Source organism: Pollicipes pollicipes, unplaced genomic scaffold (genome assembly GCF_011947565.3).
Source record: "Pollicipes pollicipes isolate AB1234 unplaced genomic scaffold, Ppol_2.1 Scaffold_2555;HRSCAF=2994_pilon_pilon_pilon, whole genome shotgun sequence".
Classification (NCBI taxonomy): Eukaryota; Metazoa; Arthropoda; class Thecostraca; order Pollicipedomorpha; family Pollicipedidae; genus Pollicipes; species Pollicipes pollicipes.
In genome coordinates, this window is record NW_023596136.1 from 7067210 (window position 1) to 7085427 (window position 18218).

The window sequence follows — 18218 nt, forward strand, 5'->3', positions numbered from 1 at the left end:
TTACCTGAGTAACCGAAGACACGCGAATGTGCATCAGCCGCGCCCTTTTCGATAAACTGCAATATAAAGCCAGGCGGGGAACGAATTTCGTCACCACCGTCTGCTTAATGTAAGCTGCTGTAGAGAAGGCCAACGTCATATCAAGATTGTTCTATTTTTCCCAACAAACGGGTCTTACCTGGAGACCAAGCTGGAATCCCACAACTCGTTTCTTAAATAGGTGGGTGCTAAGTTCCGTTCACCTTGAGGGATTACATTGTCTTTTAAAGGATTGTATGCTTTTTCCAAACAGCTGATTTAGTTCCAGAAACTGTAAGATCAGGGTGATAGAACTCGAACGATGGCTGATGCGGGCTTTAAAACTAATGACGAAGTCAGTAATTTGCATGTAAATTTGAGTAATATCCTTGCATAAGTACTCGATTGCTTCGGCAAATATTGAAAATTGCGCATGTTTCGACTCTACTAATTACCGGCATAGTGAATTTCATGGCTAGTGGTGTAGCTCTAATAGTGCCGTGACCCAATGGCAGCTGGTAAAAAGGCGTGAAAAATTATATTCAAACTAGATACCTGCAAACCCACGCCCGGGAAAGGCGAACTGTTGCCCGAAGGCTCTAAAAGACATAGAAGGTCTTAAAAGAGGTAATCTGCATGAGCAATTTTTACGATGCCATCCGATGCCGACTTGCATACGTTCTTCGGGGTGCACAAATGAGGGCTTGAATTATGCTTGGGAAGGCCTCAGTTGGACTGAGAAAATAGAAAATACGATTCTTCAGCTCAGGGACGTTCTTTCGCAAAATAAGTTGTGGAGTGGTGTGAACGGTGGAATACCACGAAATATTACTCCGAGGTACACCTGGGAAATGTTTACTCCCCATTCCAGAACCACCAGCCAGAAATCCAACACTGATAACCTATGTCACGGAGATGGATTGATTTCGTCGCATAAAGACATTGTCTAGTATCTCGCTACAATTCTGATTTAAGCACCGAACGTGGAGCAAGATCGTGACTTTTCAAAATAGCCTTTGGGCGGCGTATATATCATTACCACCAATAGCATTTGTCCGCTGTCCTGTTATGGGCATATTCACGCACAGCACATCACACGTTCCAAACAGAGCGATGCGTGAAATGTTTCTTGCATTAAACCACACTGTGCCATTATAATGTTCCGCATCTCAACAGAGCGTGCGGTGCCAGCACCTCATTACAGAGGCAGGGTGTCCGGCACAGGGAGGAGCACGTACCCCATGTATGTGCAACTACGCAAAAAAAGACAAGCATCAAGAAAACGTAATCAGGTATCCATGGTTTAGGCTTCTTTCAACATCATCACTGTCAGGTGTTCCTCGCAAACGATTCTCCCAAAGTCATAACTGTGTTTTTTGACGTTGTTCCAGAGCGGGTGGGACTGAATGACTGTAAGTAATCCACTAAACACTGAATACGGGTTAATACGGGTTATGACTTATCTATAACATTATCAGATAGGGGCCTAATATAACGGGCATTAATATAGCTTTTGCTGGTCACTGGTCGCTGGTCGCAAAGAAGACGTTGCCAGTTTTTTGTGCGTTAGGGTCGTCTCATACTGTTTATGCGTGGATGCGCTCATGTGTTCTTAATCCCTTGTCACTTTCCGACATATTTTCGACATGCCATTAATCGTAACATTTACTCAAATGCTGTTTGCATTTGTGCTGTTTAATCTCCCAAACTAATGACACGTAATGGCCTTGTATGTGTGTGGAGTGTCATCTGATATCAAATGATGATAATAATAATGATAATAATTTATATATATTATATATATTATTATTATATGTAATATTATTGTATATTATTTATATTATATATTATATATAATAATATTATATATATATAATAAATTAATAATAATGATAGCAACAATGATAACAACAAAAGAAGAAGAAGAAGACTAACGTGGTGTAGTTTCCAGCTCAGTTGGAGGCAGGGTCAGGGGCTGTACCTCCTGTCCAGGAATAAAGTTTCATCTATCGTCATTTTTAGGGTTCAGCCCCCCTTAAACTAACGTTGAAAAACCTTGCTCCCAACTCTGGAAAGAAGTGTGTCAAATCTGGGGAGAACACCGTCTTAATTGTATCTCAGAGGCAGTCCTAGTCCTTTTTTCCTGCTTCCCGACATTTACCAATATCACAAGCACCTGAAAATACCATCACGCGATCATTTTGGTGTTGTGGGGTCAGTTTACAATCAGCTAGAAATGTTAGCGACCTTCACTATCCTCGCGTTATCACTGATAATATCAGTGCAGGCCCTCACTTCATGAAGTGGTCCAAATCAGCTCGAATAAACTCATTATTTAGGGAGAAATCCATGCAATATTGGTATCAGCGGATGCAAGTAACATTTTCGAACATCTGTAGCACCCTCACTTGGCTCCTCATACAATATAATGGCAATTAAAAGAGTTCATTTTACGTCTATCCACGGATCAGTACGCTAGGTCTGAGGTGCGGCAGACAATGTGAGAGTCCTACACCAGCGATGCTCGGCCTCTTACCTCAAAGCCGCTTTTCCTTCAGCAGCAGGAAGCCCCGGATGAATTTCTGACATGTGTCGCTCCAACGTCCTCCGTTGACTCCTGGAGCTACAATTCGGGTATCCACAGACAAGCCCCCTAGATCGGCAAGGATTTTTGGCGCTATTCCCAGGAACGCCTTCCGTGGAAGATCCATAGAAAAGGTGCACAGCTCCTTAAAAAAACCAATGGTTCCCTGCGTTTTTTCTTCAGACCAGTCAGTTTCTCACCACACAAACACAATCAATGACAGCCCACAGCCTTGCACGGAACCTAGTTCATTACCACGTGGTGAGCATTTGAGCCCATATGTCTCAAATGGCACGACGCTTTAAAACGCTACGTGGCAAAGCGATCACGTTCGTCGCAAGAAACTGTGACCAGCCACGATTCTCACGACTGGTAATAAGCCTAGTTATTTAGTGTTCTACGCTTTTGAGTATGTGGCGTAAATCTTGGCTCAAAAACCTATAAAAAATGCTAATCTGAGGGGTATAGGAAAAGCCTTGTGTCACCACCGATCCGTGACGTCAGCGCTGATAGGGTATACTTTGTAATGTATTTATGTCGCCTGCTAAAAAGTATCCTGATTAAAACCTCCTTGTTTGAGAGCATCTTGTGGCTCAACTTGCTCATCCCGTAAAAAGTCAGTGTTTCGACATGAGCTCCGCACAAGCTCACGCTGCAAGCGTTAGCAGGTACAGACCAGTGCTAAGCTTTGAGTTTGGTCTTACTAGGATGACCTGTTGTAACATGGTTTAGCCCGTTGCAATCTTATTCCATTCTTGTAATTTTATCACCAACTGACGCACAAAAGTGACCGTATTTGCCACAGATCATACCTAGTAAATCGAAGGTTTTTCATCCCTGGCCAGGCCTATCAAAATAATCCATACCTTTTGCTGCGCAACAGTTTTTTTTTCGTCATCACGTATCTATTCGTCACCTTAAGTTCGTGAATTCAGCCCCATGCGGCCAAATCGTCAAGTGCTGCACTCGCGAAATGCCAGATTAGTTCCCAAAATAGAGCAATTTCACCTTTGACGTAACACCTATGCTCTGTTTATCGTGAGAAAGAACGGAATTAAAGTGCTGCCAACGCTTTTGCACGTTTTTTTTTGTGCGTGGGTCATTATTCGAGTGTGCTGTAGCCCAAAAATTACCGGCATCATGACCGGCATCACCTTGGTGTTGCGGTAATATTTTACGCAATGAAAAGTTTTTGTATTGTTTTATTTGTATATTTCATTGTCTTTTTATATCTTTTATATGTTTTAGTACCTACATACCAATGAACGAAAAATCTAATCTAGCATCTGGAAGGATTCTTGGGGCACAAAGTAGGGAAATTGTTTATAATGTATATCAACATTTTGTCGAAGACCGGGAGATGAAGTTGAAGGCGGGAGACGACGACACCGTCCGGGAGAGTCCATCATTAAGAACAGCAGCTGTAACGGGCGTTGGGAAGACTACAGTCTACCGCATACAATGTGAAGCCCAGAATGGTGCCAGCCTGAAGTCACCAAGCCGATCCTGACCAGCTGCAGCAAGACCAAGGGTGGATCTAGATCCGTTCGATGTTTGCGTGATGAGGAGAATGGTACACCAAATGTACATCGACGGAAAACATGTTACTCTCGACACCATCACGGATGCTCTTCACGAACAGCTCGGCGTCACCATGTTTAGATCCACCGCAAGAAAACACCTACTCGCGAACGGATTTAAGTACCGAAGGATCGACAAGCGCAAGATCCTGATCTAGAGACCTCATATTGCAGCAACAAGATGCCAGCTCTTGCGGGAGATGAGGAGGCTGCGTAGAGAAGTTTCCGATAGCAAAATCACTTATACCGACGAGACATGGTATAATCAGTACGACATGGAGACTCGGCGTGGCTGGACGGTAGTCAAATCAACGGACGGAAGAACGCCATTGGAAAAGGAAAACGTTTTATCATAGTCCATGCCGGCCCTTCAGAAGAATTTATACCGGGCGCACTTCCCCACCTTAGGACCGATGGCAAGAACGCCAACTACCATACGTCGATGAAAGCCGACTGCTACGAGAAGTGGTTCACCGAGTGCCTGCTTCCGAACATGCCAGAGCACTCTATGATCATCATAGATAATGCCTCATATCATTCCCGTTGGTGCCAAAAAGTGCCAACTTCTAGCTGGCGAAAAGCGGAAGTCCAGGAGTGGTTGCAGCAGGCAGGTGTGACCATCGACGAAGACATGCGGAAGGTAGAGCTGCTGGAGCTAGTTAAGTCCCAGAGCCGGAAGAAGGAATATTTTCTGGACAGCCTTGCTAGAGATCATGGTCATCGGATCGTTCGCCTGCCACCGTATCACTGCGACTTGAACCCGATAGAGTTAGTGTGGGCACAGATGAAGCGCGTGATAAGACGGGGGAACTTGACGGGGCGGATGGAGGAGGTGGAACGGCTGGTGGAGGCAGGTGTCGCAGCTGTCTCTCCAGAGGACTGGAGTAAGTGCTGTGAGCACGTCAAAAGGCTGGAGCAGCAGTACTGGACGAATGACGGGCTGCTAGAAGATCTCCCACCGGTTGTCGTAACAACCGATGATAGCAGCGACTCCGGCACCGACTCCGGCAGCGACAACGACGAATGAGAAGAGTATGTCACATCGATCATGAGAAGTGTTTCCGTTTCGTTCTTTTCAACTAACTTCGTAGTGTTTACGTGGATGTGGCATGTAGTTACGTGTGGGGTGTTTGAGCTGGATGTATTGTACATATATCTGCAGCTGAATGTTCAGCGTTTTGTTGAATACCTTCAATAAAACTGAGCGAATTAATTTTTTGTGTTTAGGATTTTCCAATGTTATTCATGAAACAGCATCAGTCTGTAGCAACTACCGAATGAAAGTATAGCATAACTTGCTTCAAAGGTAGGCAATGAATTTACAACGTAAAAATAATTGCCAACGAAAATAACCCATTGCCAAATATATATATATATATATATAATCTATATATATCTAGATAGAGAGAGAGAGAGGAGAGGAGAGAGAGAGAGAGAGTAGAGAGAGAGAGAGAGAGAGAGAGAGAGAGAGAGAGAGAGAGAGGGAGAGAGAGAGAGTAGAGAGAGAGAAGAGGAGAGAGAGGAGATGATGACGGAGAGAGAGAAGTAGAGAGAGAGAGAGAGAGAGAGAGAGAGAGAGAGAGAGAGAGAGAGCGGAGAGAGATGCGAAGAAGCGCGCGCGCAGAAGCGCGCGCGCGCGCTCGCGCGCGCGGGCGCGCGGCGCGCGCGCGCGCGGCGCGCGCGCGCGCGCGCGCGCGCGCGCGCGAGCGCGCGCGCGCGCGCGCGCGCGCGCGCTGCAGAGCGAGGCGCGAGCGCGGCGATCGCGCGAGGCTGCGCGACGAGCGCGAGCCGCGCGGCGCGCGCGCGCGACCGCGAGAGCGCGAGCGCGCGCGCGCGCGCGCGCTAGCGCGCGCGCGCGCGCGCGCGCGCGGCGAGCGCGCGCGCGCGCGCGCGCGCGGCGCGCGCGCGCGGAGCGCGCGCGAGCGAGCGCGAGCGCGCGACGCTCGCGCGCGCGCGAGCGCGCGCGGCGCGTAGCGCGCGCGCGCGCGCGCGCGCGGCGCGCGCGCGCGAGGCGAGCGCGCGCGCGCGCGCGCGCGCGCGCGCGCGGCGCGCTCGCGCGCGCGCGCGCGGCGCGCGCGCGCGCGCGCGCGCGCGCGCGGCGCGCGCGAGCGAGGAGCGAGCGGCGAGGAGCGAGCGAGAGCGAGCGAGCGAGCGAGCGAGAGAGCGAGCGAGCGAGGAGCGAGCGAGCGAGCGAGCGAGCGACGAGAGAGAGAGAGAGAGAGAGAGAGAGAGTAGAGCGAGAGAGAAGAGAGAGAGAGCGAGCGAGCGATCAGCGAGCGAGCGAGCGAGCGAGCGAGCGAGCGAGCGAGCGAGCGAGCGAGCTAGCGAGAGAGAGAGAGATAGAGAGAGAGATAGAGAGCGAGAGCGATAGCGACAGCAAGATAGAGAGAGTAGAGATATAGATATAGAGACAGATAGAGAGATAGTAGAGATAGAGATAGAATTAAGAATATACATTATATATATATATGTATATATATAATATATATATACATTATATATATATATATATATATATATATATATCGACCAACCATATGAACATGAAGTTGCTGCAAGCAATGCAAACATCCAAAACTGCTATTGCTTGCTTCGAGAGATCCGCAGTGCTGTCCTGCAGGCCTTCCGACCAATTTTGTTGAGTTTGAAAAAATTCAGCGTGATGATCGTGACGAAAGGATTGACCAGCTTTAATTCCGTTCTTTCTTACGATAAACAGAGCATAGAAACTATTTCCAAAAATCTGACGACATCCCATGATTTTCTCTCCTGTGTATTCTAATTTGGTGCATCTCAGATTCGGTACCAAATAAAATCTTAGTGCATTGGGGTTTTCTAGAACAACACTTTTTTGTGAGAGTGAGAATGCTCTGGGATAATGCTTCTTTGCTTCAAGCCGAGTTGAGCAGTGAATTTCTTTGTTGTCCGAATTCATGTATTTTGGGGCACACAAAGAGCGTAATGTCCGCAGTTTTTCATTTTCGATCATAGGAGTTCAGCAAGGTCTTCCCCAAAACGATCTTAAAATCTGCCTTGACGCGTGAACCAAAGCCCCTCGCACTCCTTTATCATGTTAATTCTATTTTGTATCATAATATGGAGGAGGCATTTCACTTCATCGAAGGGGAATATATTGGGGAACAGCAAAAAGTGAAAATGTCCTTAACTGATGCGATATGAGCGTCAAACGAATCCTCGCAACGAAAGAGGCCTATTGTTGTGTATATAAATGCGACATGGGTACATTTCACTTTTCGTTGACCCAAGATGGCGTTACTTTGACCTTTCTATCCTCTATCTTTGACCTCGGTAAACAGAAATGTCAAGCCATGTAAAATTCAATGATGTGTGCCAAACAAACCTACCCGTTATATCATTACTCCAAATAAATGTTATGAAAACATTTTGCACTTGGTTACACATCGAGATGTCAGGTGTGCACTTCTAAAAAAGTGTTGGTGGGCTTCTGGTGGGCTTTCACCTCCTGCAGAAGTCACTCAGCCGATCCTTGTCACCGTCTACAATGCCTATGAAGATCTCAATCGCTGACCCACCTTTCTCTGCAACATCATTAGAGACTAACATCACGCATTTGAGCAGTGCGTTAAGGTTACAAATGATCCGTCTGAGAGAGATGCGCCAATGATTGATATCTACGCAGTCATTGTAGTCAGTGGCAGGGACCAGTTGCAGCGACTTCTCCAAGACGTGGAAGCCAAATGGAAGATCAGCACGCTTACCGTGCACCGGACACACTTCGAGGAAAAATGACGTGCAAGGTGTGTTCATATGAATTATGTAATGAAGTAACGATGCAAGATGAAGCTCTGTTTTGAAAGTGTTACTGTAGTTTCACGGTTTGACATTTCCTGTTTTCTTGATCGAGGTCGGACAGCGCCCGGAAAGATCACGGTACGATCAAATGGTATTAAAGATAGATCATATCAGCTCAAAACGCAACTGATGCAAGCACATAGACAGACCATTGGGCCATTGTCGTCGCGAGGATTTGCTCGGTATCTAGTTCAACCCAGCTCATATCTTTTCATTTTTAAACAGTGCTGTGTCCTTTATTGGTATTTCTCTGCACTCAAATGACCCGCTAGCTAGATCTCATGGTCGAAAATACGGAGCCACCATGATAAGAGAGCGCTAAGGGCTTTGCTTCAAATGCTCAAACCGATATTTATGTCCATTTTCAAAACGTGATGTGTTTTGAGCTAGAATGTGATGTGTTTTGAGCTACCCGCCATCAGAAAAAGGGCTTCAAACTACCAAACAACATAACCCTTTGCGCGCACCCTAAAATATGTGAAATTTGACAAAATTGACCCTCCTGGACTCGCCTTGAAATGGAGGGCAAGACTAGCTCAAAACACTCATACTTTTCCCAAAACGTATTTTTCTGGAACACCCTAGCGCCCATGCTAGAAAAGTGGTTATGCGGACAAGTCTGGTAAGGCTCCAGCCAGCTGCGAAGGGAGGCCAGATGTCGACCGGTCACGTCTGCAATGTGGAACCCGCAGTCTCGACAGATTCCAACCAGTTGGATTGAGACTGGCTCTTACGCACACGCACTCATCCGTCCCCAGTCATAAACGCACATCAAGCCCGCTGCCGGGACGCCTTACGCAGACGCAGGACGCGTATTCGTCACGTACACCTAAGTACTCTCGCCTCGACTCGCTTTCGCCGCGGCGGCGGCGGGTCCCATCGCGGCAGATTTGTGGCGGGCTGTGGAGGTGACCGGCCTCCTAACAGGGGGGGGGGGGGGGGGGGGGCAGGGGGGCCGTCACTGCCAGCGGCCGTCCGACCGGCCTGACACGGGCACTGGGCTTTCTGTGGTCTGACCAACTTGTCACCTGCGGCTGACATGCCGGTGCGACTGGCTAATTTCTCCAAATGAGCCCGGCGGGGTTTGGACAGTTTCACCAGCGGGCCCAACCGGATAGTGAATGCTTGGACACGCGTAGCAGTGAGGCTTGAGCCTAGCGGCTCTGTGCAAACGGCTGACTGTTGTTTTATCAACGCGATGCTTCGACGTGTCTATTGCAAAACCTCTGCCCGACAAAGCCGCTGTCTTTGATTTGCCAATAGGTACACCTCACGAAAAAGTTAAAGGCCTTGACCGAAATGGGCAGATTAGCAGCCTCAGCACTTCATTGACGTCATAACTGAAATGATGGCTGAAACCTTGGCGACCTTAGCCCCACCCCTTCGTCTCCACTCCACAGCGCTCAGACTAGCCTCTGCGCAGGAAGGTTGTCCATGGCATGCAGCCACCCTCAGTTCCAGTGATCCGTATCACACCCACTGGCGTCAAACGCGCGCTAACTCGCGCTCTATACTCGTCCTGACGTCATGCCAGGAGGCTTGTCACGTGATCAATGCAGTAGGCTCCAGAGCCGGCTCATGGCACGCGGTCAGCGCTCTGCATCAGCTGCTGTCCGGGGGCTTAGCAATGAAAAGCGAGAGGTTGCCCAACCGGACTAACACGGTCAAACACTCGTACCGGTCCCATGGCCGTTGCACAAGACACGTGTGCAAATTTTTTACCTTCTCCCGCACCCGTAACGAGCACGCGTCATGCCGCTTGAAGGTGATGGGCATATGCTTCCACTCTGTGCACACACGTCCTTGTTGATCCGTCCCCTCCTGACGGGATCGATCTATAAAGCGTTGCTGGTTTTTTACTACACTTCAAGCATAAGGTATGGCCGGCCTGCATGCTTTGTTGGTGGGTCACCAAATGGCCAACGGAGGCAGTAAAAGCTTCTTTATATTTCAAAAAATCAGAATATTTTGAATAGATGGACTACTGGGATCAGGTCCCACACTAAGCAGTGTTGCTGTGTGAACTCTGACCCCTGCCATCCGACCACACAATCCCAGGTCAACGGCAGATTTCGTAGCATCAGTTTTACGTGTCGCAATGCTCAGCACGGTCCGTTCTGCCCTCTGACATCCCTGGCATTTATCGCGGTCGCTGCCACCGGCCGCAAGCTAAACCTGCCAGGGACAAATAGCGAACGCCTAAAGAACGAAGGCAGCCACTCTTACCAACTGGGCCATCGGGAGGGCTAAGCACAAACTGAGATCGAAAAGTGTAGGGAAACTGTACAGACAGGCAATGAAGGCTCAGCCGTAAGGAAGAACGAAATTAAAATTATCTGCACGCAGACAGAGTGCGATGCCTCAGGGCGTGACGCAAATGGCAACGTTTTGCTGCAAGCCGTTTATAACGTAGTGGCTCACTCATGATCCTGCTCCAAAGGGGGCAGAATGTGACGTGTACCCTGATATTTGGAGAAGTGCAGTTGAAAACCTACCTCTGGTCGTAAAAGAAACGTTCAGGGCCACAATGGTGGGCATGATGTGCGATAAGCCTATGTGATACATTTTACAAACTTTCACCTCATGGTATTTTGGAAAGAAAATCAGAGAACTTGAGAAAGGAACATCTGACAGTTACATATACATAATGCTAATCACCAGGGAACGGTCCTCCAAACCGCCTTTGTGTTAAGAGCTTTATTTTGTCGATCCACAGAGTTTTTCGGCTTGAAAATATTGTCATAGAATGCCGGCTAAAAATACAAAAGCTTTATTACTATTCAGTGAAACCATGTATGTGTGGGAAACACCCTACACAATGCCATAACAAATATGAGCGCATAAAACTTTCCCTAAGAGATTTCAGATACCGTCATTATTAGAAAAGGTTGTCACCTAGCGCCGCATTCTCCTCCGAAGGTAAGATTACAGCCTTAAATGGAGCACTGTCCTCCTTTCAACACAGAAGGCAAAGCGCAAAACGCTTTTGCGGCTTGCGCTGGACATATTGTCTAGGACACATGATGCAGCCGTTTTGCGTAACACAACTTCTTGACTGGCAGCGCACATTGCGCTCGGGTAGTGCGTGAAGTGGCCAAAACGTAGCATTGCGCTGCTACTTGCTAGCTACTTAGCTTACATGCCAGCATACTTCTCTGACTCCGTGCAAGGGTAGTCAAAGAAGTGTGCTGGCAGAAGAAGGTGTCTGGTCATTATGTTTCGAAAAGTGTCAAGGTTCCCCGAGTTCGTTACAACGATCTCTGGTGCTTTATATATCAGAATGATAAAGAACCGCACATCTATCAAAAAAGTGTTTGGCTGTTCCGCGCAGCTGCCGCTGCTCAATGCAGTTTTGGAGCTAGCCACACTAACCTTTTCGGATTGAACAAGAGCTCTCAGCCCTTTTACCCTTGCCGCCGCCCGATACATTTGTGATTCCTGGGATCAATTAGTCAAATAAAAGTGCGGAGGTACATATAGCGGTCATCGGCACGCAGAGGATGGAAAAAACAAAAAAATGTTGTCTTGCCCGAAACAAATTTGAACAAAGCATCATGCATTTTTAAGTATGGCCGCTTTACGCGCGTCGGGCGCGGATTATAACCGGTGACGTCATGAGAAAAGGCGTGACACGTATCATATACCCGAGTATGGTTCAACCAAGATATTCTTGTTGCAATGTGAACCATACCTCAAGTTCAAATGCTCAATGAAATCAGTTTGAATACTGAGTGATGCAGGAAAGGTGCATAGGCCATCGCTAACCATTTGCAAGCATGACATATGTAAGTTGGCTGCTACTGGTCCAAACATTCAACAACCAAACAACACAACCAACAAAAAACAAAAAATCCGTAGGCTCATATTCTCCATAAGATTGTCCTGTGTGACCAGATGGGAGGCAGGAGAACGAAGTATTTCCGATGTGTAGCGGCGACAGCTGACGACATCAATGATGAATTTAGCAAAATTGTAACGTACGCAAATGCGTGGTTTAAAAATGCGTATTAAACCGATCGACATTCACAAAGGAGTGCCAAATTAATTGTTCAACAAGAGAACGCGGTTAAAATGACAGCAGAGCACAATACAAGACCACAGAAAAGTTCTGCATAGCGTAACGTTTTTGACAGTCGTTCGTGCACTGAAAGTAGAAACTGATTTCAATCAGCACCCATCCTTCCGGAATGTTAAATAAGCCGATGAGGAAACGTATCACTGGTCTTTTCCATGGAGTCTTGCATTAAGTCCACTGGAACACAAAAGCCCAACCAACTGCTGCGACGCTGTCCAAGTCGGTCTACTATATGTAAAACTTGCCACCCTGGACGGTTCCACCATCTTCTGAGGCGTAATGATGGCGATGGGCAAGGTCTCCCGCCTCGACTGTGCCATCAGTGGTCTTTTTCGATAATTCAAGATGTGGGCGATAGCCTTGCCTATCATCTGCAGTGTTCGTATGATGCGATTTTAAGCTGTGCTCTGGTGGATTCTTTCGTCAGATACCCTGCGCCTGTCAGATCGGGCTAAGCGAGGTAAATCCACCACGTTAGGAGATTATATCTAACTTGTTGCTGGAATGCAATTGCGACATATTTTGAAATCATTGCATATGTAATGATTGCATGCGCAATAATTCATAAATCGCTCAACTGCCATGTCCACAGCGCGCGCCCAGTGGAACAGGGAATGTGTGAGCTTGCCAAAAAATTATTTTCATTCAATTCGAGGAAGCAACTTGTCATATACCAGCAGTGAGGTAACCTTGCTGTTTCTCACAAGCAGGTTAAGAAAAACACGAACAAGTGGGGTCAAACTACGTTTTAGCCCTCCTCGCAATTCCCCATCACCGCGATAAAATTCCATAGCCTGAAGCGCAAACTTGGTCCAAGTAAAAATATGTAGCCATTTACTTTGTGTACGTGTCGTGTGTGCGTATGCGTGCGTGTGCGTCTGCGTCGTGTGCAGCAGTGACAGCGAGAAATATAAAAGTTCTAGTGACATTACTGTAAGCCATCGTCGTGACATCGCGTGGCGTGATTTTGATCGTGCATGACGCTCATATCTTGATAAGGCCGCGGAAATAGTTTCGCAAAATAAGTTACGTGAGGGTGACGGGATGAAACAAGGAAAATAGTCCAAATTCGCCCCCAAAATACCCCGATGTGTCACAAATTTTCTCAGACTTAGGTGGGGTGGCGAGCCTCGAACAGAACAAACAATTGCATCTCTACACATAGGTAAGTTTTACTCACGATACTGCCACGTGGGCTAAATTTAAGCCAATTTGCATACTTGACCTGTTTTGAGCTGTAACCACAGTAGCCTTTGCGGAGGGCAAGGACACTAGAAGCGCTAATCATATGATCTTCCATCACCTGCGTATATAGCCTTCATTTGCCACTCTCAGGGTCATAATTAGGTAATGCGGTACTGTACCAATATCGTGCCGAGAATGCATCAACGAGGAGCGATTTTCTCACTTTCACCGTGTCAGCGTGCGCCTAAACTCAAACTACTAAAGTACAAGCTATCAGGTCAGATGAGACAACGTGCTCAACTTAACTGTCCGAAACATCCTAACGGTTCAACACACACTATAGGAGATGGTCCGACAATAGGAGAACTGCATCAAGCCCGTATCCTAGTGTAGGCAACGGTTAAAAAGGTGCAGGTATACTTTAACTCGTTATTTTACTGGCTGACATGAATCCCGTTAAGATAATGCAAGTGACATTGCATTTAAAAATAACGGGAAATTGGTACCGTTTATGTCGCTGGGACAGACAACAACAACGATAGGCACCATTGTCAATGCAGGAAAAAACAACCCTTGGAAGCGTTGTGCAATAGCACGATTTATGTTCCAGCGTTGTGATGCGATACGGGTGGGGGCAGCAAGACATTTATGTGACCGCCTCTTGTAGAACATGAGGTAACAAAAATTATGTGGTGGCACATGTGGTGGCACATGCGGCAAGATGCTACGCGCATCATAAACATTCGCAGTAATTCCGCTGGTGGCTTGTCTTCTTTCCCGCATGGTGTCCTCCGAACGTCCCAGACCAGATGTTCCGAATGTAGACATTGCTACGGATCGCATGCGCTCAGGTCGATGCAGCGAGGTTTGCAATGTTAGCCCGCCAAAACTGCCCGATACCCGTCTAGAAAAACAACTACCAGATGCTTGGGATTTGTAATACGCTAAGCGTAACGATCCAGCGAGTCCAGTTGTTCAAAAGGTGTGAAACTATCGATGCAAGCACCCACAGATAATAGCCGTTTTCATCAACATTGCGGCAGTTTTTGACAGGATTAACTTTCTACCTGCAATGCCTTCTTTCCGTTGACTGTGTCACTGTGATGATGTCCGCAATGTCAGGTCTTAAGTCAGTACTGTGTTTAACGCGTTTTGTACGTTCGTGCCTGTCATCGAAGTGATACCCGTTTCAGACAAGCGAATCGACTAAATTATCCTAAGCTTCCCTAGCGTAACCGGACCAAACCCAGGGTACGTAATGTCCGAATGCCTTGCGGAGCGGTCTCGGATCTCGCCGGACGGTGCCTGCGGTGGACCCCAGAGCCGCGGGCTGAGACAGCCGCCGCTCCGGCGCGGCCCGCCTACCTGACAGTGGATGCCCTCGCACGGCACCTCCACCACGATGACGGGCGCATACTCGGCGGACGGCCGCTTGTGTAAGCCCACCGGCACCGACTGCGATTCAGCCGGACGCCACAGCACGCCAGCCAGCTGGTTGAACCAGCAGTTGTAGCCGAAGCACCCATCGAATGTGCGAGAGCCGCGCCTGCCGGCGTCTGCCGTCGACTGGCGGTGCGTGGCCTGGGTCCGCGCCGGGTCGGCGGCGCTCCCGGCCGCCAACTGGGAAGACGTGACCTCAGGTCATCGGCCGGATAAGCAGCTGACACCTCAAGTCATCGATCGGGCGAGCAGCTGACACCTCAGGTCATCGAACGGGCAAACAGCCGACACCTTAAGTCACTGATCGGACGAGCAACTGATATCTCAGGTCATAGGTCGAACAAGCAGTTGACACTTCAGGTCATTGGTCGAACAAGCAGTTGACACCTCAGGTCATCGGTCGGACAAGCAGTTGACACTTCAGGTCATCGGTCGGACAAGCAGTTGACACTTCAGGTCATCGGTCGGACAAGCAGTTGACACCTCAGGTCACCGGTCGGACGAGCGACTTGGGCTGACTGACCATTCGGAAACGGGCGGAGGCTTGCTGGGTGCTCCTAACCAGCGAACGTCGATTCAGTCGACGTCGAACAGTGTCGGTAGTGAATGAACGGACCAGTTACTCGTCAGGGAGCGTGAGATAGTGTGTCCAAGAAATGACAGAATGGGTGGCATCACCTGGTGTAATAATGTCGACGAAAGTACCAATTGCAATACATAAGATAAGCTGCATTTATTGAAGTATTTTTATGACAACAACAGGGCCATACATTGCTAGCCCGATACCTTACTCCGAGATGATGGGATCAGTTCAAGCAAGAATGGATAACATTGAACAAAACGGCGTGGGCAGCGTAAGGTCACAGACCACAGAAAACAGTAAAAACAAACCGCATGCGTCCAGTCACCCAAGGAAGTAGTATAAAGTGGTAAAAAAGGATAATGCATAAAGTTGATATTACAACAATTAACCATCTAACTATTTTTTACGAATATTCAATGTCTAATAAAACTATAGCTGATATGAGGGAAGAAGCACATTCGTCCTACAGTGAGAACCGGTTGGCCAGGACGCGTCACGCGGGGGCGCAGGGGTCGCTGAGTGTTTCACTTACAGCGGCGAGCACGATCATCAGAGCGGGGGTTCGCATCCTGCGGATGTCTCCGGCTGAGGAGCGCGCACCGACTGGTCGCCGCCGACGCGCGGCCGCGCTATTTAACCCCGTCACCGGCGGCGGCGGCCCCTACACACACGGCGCTTTCCCGACAGAACTGGCGCGGTCGGGGTCGGCACGCCGGCCGACTGGGAGCCGGTGCCGGCGTCAGCGGAGGAGCCGACTGTGACCAGGGCCGGCGCCGGCGTCAGCGGAGGAGCCGACTGTGACCAGGGCCGGCGCCGGCGTCAGCGGAGGTACCAACTGTGACCAGGGCCGGCGCCGGCGTCAGCGGAGGTACCAACTGTGACCAGGGCCGGCGCCGGCGTCAGCGGAGGTGCCAACTGTGACCAGGGCCGGTGCCGGCGTCAGCGGAGGTACCAACTGTGACCAGGGCCGGTGCCGGCGTCAGCGGAGGTGCCAACTGTAATCAGGGCCGGCGCCGAGAATGTGAAGGATCAGCTGTCACGCTGCATCGACGGCCCAGCCGTCACACTGCACCCACGGCTCAGCTGTCATGCTGCACCCACAGCTGAACTGTCACACTGCACCCTTAGATGTCATACTGCATCCACGGCCCAACCGTCATACTGCACCCACAGCTCAACTGTCGCACTGCACCGACGGCTTAACTGTCATACTGCACCCACAGCTTAGCTGTTGCACTGCACCCACAGCTCAGCTGTCATACCGCACCTACATCTCAGCTATCACACTACACCTACGGCTCAGCCGTCACATTGCATCCACAGCTCAGCTGTCATACTGCATCCACAGCTCAGCTGTCACACTGCCCCTGCAGCTCAGATGTCACAGTGCACCAACGGCTCAGCTGTCACACTGCACGCTCAGCTGAGCTGTCACACTGCACCTACGGTCCAGCTGTCACACTGCATTCCTAACTCAGCTGTCACGCTGCACCCACAGCTCAGCTGTCACATCGAACCCACAGCTCAGCTTTCACACTGCACCCACAGCTCAGCCGTCACCCTGCACCCACATATCAACTATCACAGTGCACCTACGGTTCAGCTGTCACACTGCATCCCTAACTCAGCTGTCACATTGAACCCGCAGCTCAGCTGTCACACTGCATTCACAGCTCAGCTGTCACACTACACACACGGCTCAGCGGACCGCTAGGATGTGTCACACATAACATTTCGTTACCCTGAAACTGGGAGCAGACGAAGCCTTCGTTTTGTGCTCTTCTTGGAGTGTCGCGGCCTGTTGTTCCCTCTTCTTTTTTGCCTTTTTGTCCGCCTCCATTCTGTGCACGTCCTTCTTCCTCTTCTTCTTCAGCTCTATCTCCGGCGTGGTGTTCACATGGCGAGCTTCGCTGACGGTCTGCTCGCACTTACTTCCGGTGTCCTCGTGAGCTCTTGAGTAGCCGACCTCCTGCTCTGGAGACGTTTCGAATCTTCTCGTCTGTGCCAAGCCACGAACACGAGAGTTCGTTGCACAATCGTAGCGCCCCCCCCCCCCCCCCCGGTGACGTCCCCGTAGGAAGCCGCAGGCGACTTCGTGACAGTGTCATCCTTCAGTGCGCCCGACAGCGTCCTCATCACAGCCAGCAGAAGCAGGGGCCTTCAGTGCGACCACTTCGGCGGCCATGGTCGTCGTCGCAGAAGGGATGTAGCCTCGCTCGTTCAAGCGTGTCATATTTTGTCAATGGTGATGTCCCGTTCAGGTACTTTAAGCTGCGGAATTTGTGCTCTAAGCTGTGCGAAGTCCCCAGTAGCCCCCACGCACCACGAATTAGCGGTTTTGTGCACTAACTAGCATGTTGCTCTTTATAAAGCCCACTAGGTCACTGACCTCAATACTGCGGGAAGGGCGTTACATTAAATCGGGCCCTCACTGCAGAATGCTTGCTTTCTGAATTCTGACTTCATGCGCACGATATCTTGCACCGCGCCTTGGCATACGAGAATGATAACTTTTTATCAAAGGTAGTTGCGAGTGTGCTTAGTCAGATGATATGACGCATTCATATCCTTGAACTCAAAGGCAGGGAGAAGCTAAAAGACAGCAGCTCACGGCTCCCCCCCCCCCTTTCTCAAACTACCAGGGGTACCGTATCATGCATTGTGTCTGCTAAGGTATTCATGATAGGCTACGAGGCAGTGTCACAGCGTTGGCCATGTCTAAGGATTGGAGTGAAACATTTGTGCGGGAAATATCTTAACAGTACAATATTAAATAGCAAAAGGTCAATGAAATGCACCAGCAACTCCAGCTGGAGTGCAGGATGCCTATCTCGTCATGAACTAATGAGAATACAAAACGCAGCCAATAATGCTGGTAGCGAGTGAAAGTGTTTTCGGTTGGGTGTCATATCATAAAGG